General features: G+C 43.5%; 1 pseudogene; it reads left to right on the top strand.

Annotated features, from left to right (window-relative positions):
• Positions 1 to 5048: 5048 nt before the first annotated feature.
• LOC120856531 lies at positions 5049 to 6480 on the top strand (annotated as a pseudogene).
• The last annotated feature ends 1445 nt before the right edge of the window (positions 6481 to 7925 follow it).

Below are 7925 nucleotides of genomic sequence, written 5' to 3'. Positions count from 1 at the left end.
CTTGTGTTAGAGAAAGAAAACAAATCTGGAAGAGGGACAAGTGGGATGGCCAGGTGAGAGAGGGAATAAAAACACATTAAAAATATAGCTTCTTAGAAGGAAAGTTATGACCAACCTAGATAGCATATTAAAAAGCAGAGACATTACTTTGCCAACAAAGGTCTGTCTAATCAAGGCTGTGGTTTTTCCAGTGGTCAGGTAAGGATGTGAGAGTTGGACTATAAAGAAAGCTTAGCAATGAAGAATTGATGCTTTTGAACTCTCATGTTGGAGAAGACTCTTGAGAGTCCCTTGGACTGCAAGGAGATCCAACCAGTCCATCCTAAAGGAGATCAGTCCTGGGTGTTCTTTGGAAGGACTAATGTTGAAGCTGAAACTCCAATACTTTGGCCACCTGATGAGAAGAGCTGACTCATTAGAAAAGACCCTGATGCTGGGAAAGATTGAAGGCGGGAGGAAAAGGGGACGACAGAGGATGAGATGGTTGGATGGCATCACCGACTCAATGGACATGAGTTTGGGTAGGTTCCGTGAGTTGGTGATGGACAGGGAAGCCTATTGTGCTGCAGTCCTTGGGGTCGCAAAGAGTTGATCATGACTGAGCTCCTGAACTGAACTGAAAAATATAGCATCATCCAAAAGGACTCAAAGCAAGATCATGAAGAGATATTCATACATCCCATGTTCATCATAGCATTATTCATAATATCCGGAGGTAGAAGCAACCCAAGTATCCATTGACAGATGACTGGATGAAGAAATTGTGGTATATGCCTATAACAGAATATCACATACTACAACATGGATGAAACTTGAGAACATGATGCTAAATGAAAAAACAAAGTCACAAAAGAACAAATTATCTATCATTCTACTCCCATGAAGTATCTAAAGTAGATAACAAAAGTAAATAACAAAAACAGATAGTAGAAAGGTAGTTAATAATATGAGGAAATGTTCATGATACTAGTTACAAGAAAGAAACAGTTACAGACATTTTGTTCAATTCAGGTCTTCACCTGATTAGATGAGGTCCACCACAGTAAGAATTACAATCTGCTTTACTCTGTCTACAGATCCAAATGTTAACATCATCAGAAACACCCTCACAGACATACCCAGAATAATGTTTGACAAGTGTCTGAGCATCCATTGGCTGAGCCAAGTTAAAACATAAATTAGCCATCAGAGTAGGCATCCTTATTGTATGTACAAAGAAACCAAGATTAAAGAGAGTAAAGGACTTGTCAAAGCTGGTAAACAGCTGAGCTAAATTCCAACTCAAATGGATCTGGCCCCTAAACTTTGACCATTGGGCTATTCTACTTCCTTTTAAAGACAAGTTTATGGAAGTTACACAGAATTGTATTTGTAGGTAGAGACCCATAACATCAAAACAATGTTTTAATTACTGCTTAATTTGTCTATTGAGAGGTAGTAAAAATGAAGATGGGGGAACAAATAAATGTAAAAGCAACAAGGGGGCTGAGAATAGTTCACGATACATAGTTCCATTATTTTCCACTCTATGCCATCATAACCTGTATTAATGAATAGGTAGAAATTTAGAGAAAGACTATAATGTTTTTAAACATAAAACACTAAAATAGCTATTACCTTGTTTTTCTTAAATTGGTTTTATGAAACCTAGAGTGTTTTCCTTTAAAAAATTGTAATAAAACAAAGGATTAACAGTCAGTCAAATTTCTTTCCACAAATTCTGACAAGACTACAGTATTGTAAGTAGTCTTTTCAAGCATGTGCTGCTGCTGCTGCTAAGTCTCTTCAGTCGTGTCCAGCTCTGTGCAGCCTACCAGGCTCCTCTGTCCATGGGGTTTTCCAGGCAAGAGTACTGGAGTGGGTTGCCATTGCCTTCTCCAAGCATGTGCTATGCGCCCTTAGTCGCTCAGTCGTGTTCGACTCTCTGCATCCCATAGACTGTAGCCTGCCAGGATTCTCTGTCCATGGGGATTCTCAAGGCAAGAATAAAGGAGTGGGTTGCCATGCCCTCCTCTGGATCTTCCCAACCCATGGATTGAACCAGGTCTCCTGCATTGCAGGCGGATTCTCTACCATCTGAACCACCAGCATACAAGCATATATTTCATGTGTGACCCATTCTTTTAAATAAGAACAAGAGAAAATAATGGAACACAGGGAAAAATGGAAAAAAATAAGTATATTATCTGGGGATTTTGGACAATATCACTCTTTTTATGACTTTAATAAAACAAGTAAACTAGCAATTTGTCAGAATTTGGGACTTCCCTGGTGATCCAGACGGTAAAATGTCTGCCTGCAATGCGAGAGACCCGGGTTCGATGCCTGGGTCAGGGAGATCCCCTGGAGAAGGAAATGGCAACCCACTCCAGTACTCTTGCCTGGAAAATTCCATGGACAGAGGAGGCTATAGTCCGTGGGGTCGCAAAGAGTCAGACGCAACTGAGCGACTTCACTTCAGGACTTCGAAGAAGGAATACAATATAACTCTAGAGGACTGAGAAAAAATAAATATATTAGACTTGCTCTCATTGATCAGATCAATAATTCTGCAATGCTAAGAATTCTGTCTTACAAAGATAGAATTTGAAGACTCTATAATTGCACCTCAAATATCTGAAAGACAAACAAGAATACTTTTAAAGCTTTTGTTCAGCTCTAGAACTTTCAAAAATACTGATATTCTTTTTTTTTTTCCCTGCCCAAGGATCAAATCCATGCCTCCTATGTTGGAAGCATGAAGTCTTAACTTCTGGACCAAGGAAGCCCAACACTGGTATTCTTTAATGTGGAAATGTTTCAGGTTAAAAAAGCCTGGGTGAATGTGTGTGTATATGTGTACCCAAAGTCCTAGAAAACAGATCACATACTTGCCAAATATTAAGAAGTCATCTCTTCCCCACATTTTGATACTTATATTAGAACGTTATAACTGCATACTAACTCATTTCACTTTGTTTAACAAAACAGAGCTATTTCCTGAGGAGATGGTAGGAAATTTATTAGGCACCAAACGTCTCTCCTCTGGAGCTCGAGCTCCTAGATTCCGGTCAGTCTCACATGACTTCTGCCACATAACTCCACAGAGTTGCAATCATTAATACTGAAGTTATTAAAATGGCTGGGAAAAGCATTTCATTATAAATGTTATTATTAAATATATGTTTTATAATAAAAAGTTAATGTATTTAACCAGGAATGTACTTAAAATGTAGGTGGCTTAGTTGTAAAGAACTGGCCTGCCAGTCCAGGAGACACAGGTGATGTGGGTTCAGTCCCTGGGTTAGGAAGATCCCCTGGAGGAGGAAATGGCAACCCACCCCAGTATTCTTGCCTGGAGAATTCCATGGATAGAGGCACCTCGAGGGCTGAGTCCACGGGGTTGTGAAGAGCTGGACATGACTTAGTGACTGAACACACACGCACATACTTAAAATGTACTTGTGACCTTGGATTTTTGTGCTGGCTGTCATTTTTTATAGATATACACATACAGACAGAAACACATCATTTCCCTAAATCAATCAATAGTGGAGACACAAGAAAATATTACATGAAAATAATTTATTATGGAAACAGTGAGAGCCTTTATTTTGGGGGCTCCAAAATCATTGCAGATGGTAACTGCAGCCATGAAATTAAAAGACGCTTGCTCCATGGAAGAAAAGCTATGACCAACCTAGACAGCATATTAAAAAGCAGAGACATTACTTTGTCAACAAAGGTCCATATAGTTACAGCTATGGTTTTTCCAGCAGTCATGTGTGGATGTGAGAGTTGGACTATAAAGAAAGCTGAGCCCTGAAGAACTGATGCTTTTGAACTGTTGTGTTGGAGAAGACTCTTGAGAGTCCTTTGGACTGCAAGGAGATCCAACCAGTCCATCCTAAAGGAGACTAGTCCTGAATAGTCATTGGAAGACTGATGCTGAAGCTGAAACTCCAACATTTTGGCCACCTGATATGAAGAACTGACTCATTAGAAAAGACCCTGATGCTTGAAAAGATTGAAGGCAGGAGGAGAAGGGGATGACAGAGGATGAGATAGTTGCGTGACATCACCAACTCAATGGACATGAGTTGGAGCAAACTCTGGGAGTTGGTGATGGACAGGAGGCCTGGTGTGCTGCAGTCCATGGGGTTGCAAAGTATCAGATGTGACTGAGTCACTGAACTGAACTGGAAATGGGTCAAAAATTAGAAAGTCATGGAAACGACTTAATCCTCATTTGTGATAAGTATGCTGTGAGTCTCCGTAACCAATATGTTATTCAGCAAACAAAATACAAGTGAACAAAACATAATTTCTCTTATGGATGAAGTGGTTTGCCATGGTCTTTCCCTTAAACTGTCTTTCTTATGCAAGGATAATTCTCATATGAAATATAGAACCTAAGCAGTAATAATCAATATTATTCAACTTCCTTGGCCAATTCAAACCTAACATCAGATGAACACAGAATAAACACCATTATAGTCTTCTTTCAAAGAAACAAGAAAAAAGAAGAAACAATACCCCTTCCATATCTGCCAAATATTGACCCCTAAATTACACTAGTTTCCTATATGTTAAGGTATTTTTAACCTCATAATACTGAAAAGATATGTTCCTTCTGCTTTTATTTTTATGCACTACTCTTTATTTCTATAGAAATGTTAAACTTTCACTGGATCATTTTATATGAATTACATAATACTTTGTTTCTAGGATATTGATCCAACTTTTGAAACGTGGTATACATTTCAATGGGCAACCATGAAAATGATTTTTTCATATGTCCACAAATACTGTGCAGAACATTTAACAGCTCGTAAAGATGGAAGCTATAAGAATTTTTGTTGTATTTAGAAAGTATTACAAACTGTAAAGAAACATCTTATGGAAATAACAGCATTTTATTGAAACTGGAAAGCAGGCACAAACCCGGCAGTGTCCAGGAGCCAGCAGCGCGCAGCTCGCGGCCCGGGCGAGGCCAGGCGTGGGGTGTGTGCCCCCTGAGCGGGCCCCGCGCGGTGAGGCTGGGGCAGTAGGTTTCCGTACACACGTGAATGAGCCACCCCACCCGCCCCACCCCCCTCGACGAAGAGGACAAGGAGGGGCTTGGGCCCCCGGGCGTCGCCAGCCTGGGCCCCGCAGCCTTGTTCCCCCGCAAGGCTCAGCCGCTCCAGGCCTTCCGCTGACAGTGGATCCCGGCACTGGGTGGCCAGGAGCGCGCGGGGACTGGCCCGGCTGTCCCCAGGGGGGTTGCCCATCCTGCACCTCAGCTGCAGCCACCAGATCTCTGGGACTGGACATACGAGGAGCAGTTCAAGCAGCTGTATGAACTGGACGCAGACCCCAAGAGGACGGAGTTCCTGGGTGACTTGTTCAGTTTCATGCAGAAGTGAGGACACCTGTGAACCGCGTCCCCATCGTGGCAAAGCAGGTGCTCAACCTGTTCATGTTGTATGTGCTGGTGATGGAGAAGGGAGGCCTGGTGGAGGTCATCAACAAGAAGCCATGGCGGGAGATCACCAAGGGACTGAACCTGCCCACGTCTATCACCAGCGCTGCCTTCACACTGCGCACCCAGTATGTGAAGTACCTATACCCCTAGGAGTGTGAGAAGCGTGGCCTCAGCAACCCCAATGAGCTCCAGGCAGCCATCGACAGCAACTGGAGGGAGGGCTGGCACCAGAGCTTTGGGGCTCCCTCTTTGCCTACTCGCCGGCCGGGGCCCACAGCATGCTGTCCTCGCCCAAGCTGCCTGTATCCTCCCTGGGCCTGGCCACCAGCACCAACAGCAGCTCCATCACCCCAGCCCCCAAGGTCAAGAAAGAGGAGGATGCGGCCATCCCCATCACAGTCCCCGGCCGCCTACCAGTCTCCCTGGTCACCCAGCGGTGGCGGCCCAGGCAGTAGCAGCCCAAGCAGCCGTAGCAGCACAGGCAGCTGCCCTGGAGCAGCTTCGGGAGAAACTGGAGTCTGGGGAGCCTCCCGAGAAGAAAATAGCCCTGGAGGCAGAGGAGCAGCAGCGGCTGATGCAGCGGGCACTTCAGCAGAACTTCCTGGCCGCGACGGCACAGCTGCCCATGAGCATCCAGATCAACAGACAAGTCTCCGAGAGCCGCCAGGACTCGGCTGCGAACCTGACCAGCACCAACGGCAGCAAGAGTATCGGTATGTCAGTAGAGAAGAACGGAATCATGTACACAGGAGTGCTGTTCGCCCAGCCACCGGCCTCCACGCCACGCTCTGCTCCCAGCAAAGGTGAGGCGGCAGCAGCTGGGCCGGAAACAGCGGGACCAACAGCAGCCACAGCAGTGCAGGGAGCCAGGCAGAGCCGGCAGGGATGTCTGCACCCCCACATCTACCTCAAACACTCCCCACCCTGGGAACCTGCCAGCCTGGGCAGGGGGGTCCAGGTGGGCCAAGCATGGGCTAGGATGGTGGAAGATATGGGTGGGGAGGGCAGGTATCCACAGAGGAGCGACAGCTTAACACCAAAAGGGAAAGAAAAATATATATACATATACATAAAGAAAATTTAATAAAATGGGAAAACCAAGGAACACTTGAATTACTCACATTTCAGACATTCAGAGATGAATTGTGAGAACATCAAAGGAAGTTAGAAATGAGAGAGGCAAATGTCTACTAGGGCCTACAGCCCTGGTGGACCCACGTGGACTGGTGTCTGGTTTCAACAGGCCAATCCTGTTTACCTCATACATCCCTGCACTGTGTTTTTTCATTTTTAATCTGGTTTTTTTCTTTGCTTTTTTTTTTTTTTTTTGGTCCATTTGCCACACACTCACCACACCCAGCTCCTTGTGTTGAATGAAACCCCTGAGCCAAGATCAGGTGAATTTTGTTGTTGTTGTTGCTTTCGAGAACTTTGTTGTTGTTTTTTTAAAAGAAATAGTGAAATTCAAACTCTATAGGGTTTTTAAGAGGTTTTCAGGGTTTTTAAGAGGTTTTCGGGGTTTTGTTTTGTAAATATTCTATTTTATTCTTGGGGGAGGAATCAAACTAGGTAAAGGATATATGTATCTATGTATTTGTGTTCATTCAGGGAAACTGGACTTGAAAAAGAAAAAAAAAGGCAAAAAAACCAAGTTAAAAAAAAAGAAATTGGAAAGCATTGCATTTATATATCAATATTTTTAATATCCACAAACGTATTTGAGAAAGTGCAGTCAGTGACAGTGGTGGTTTTAAAACATTACACCAACTCTCTGACAGTTTGTCCTGCTCTGTCCATGGAACACTTGAACCAACAAGGCCCTTCTCATCTTGTGCCAGAAACAAAATAGGACTAAGGCCAGGTTCTGGTGGAATTTGTGAGGCCCTTGGTTTGCAGAGTTGTTGGTGTGATGGCTTAGCCTGTGGACTCCTCTCTGTCACATTAGAACATTTATTATGTTTCAAATTGTTAGTCATGTTTAGATTTATATTCATGCCTGCAGTTTCCAATTACTTAATTACACCTGCCATCAACCTAGTTAATCTGTCTTGGTTACTGCAGTTTGAACTCTGGTTGCATTTTTCAAGGAAATTAAATTGCTAGGTTGTTCCAGATAATTACACTTCTGTACTGGCTTGTAACTTTTGTTTTTTACTTTCCATTCTTACCATGTTTTTAGAACTATCTACATATTTTGGGCTTCCCTTGTGGCTCAGCTGGTAAAGAATCCGCCTGCAATGCAGTTTGATCCTGGGGTTGGGAGGATCCCCTGGAGAAGGGAAAGTTTACCCACTCCAGTATTCTGGCCTAGAGAATTCCATGGACTGTGTGGATTCGCAGAGTTGGACATGACTGAGCAACTGTATAGTCAATGGGGTCAGAAAGAGTTGTACATGACTGAGCAACTTTCACTTGGCACCACATATTTAGAAGCTTCTTGCAGCAAACTTCAAGTTACATAGTTAACTGCAAGTTTAAC

Source organism: Oryx dammah, unplaced genomic scaffold (assembly GCF_014754425.2).
Source record: "Oryx dammah isolate SB20612 unplaced genomic scaffold, SCBI_Odam_1.1 HiC_scaffold_28, whole genome shotgun sequence".
NCBI lineage: Eukaryota > Metazoa > Chordata > Mammalia > Artiodactyla > Bovidae > Oryx > Oryx dammah.
This window is presented reverse-complemented; position numbering and strand designations above follow the sequence as displayed.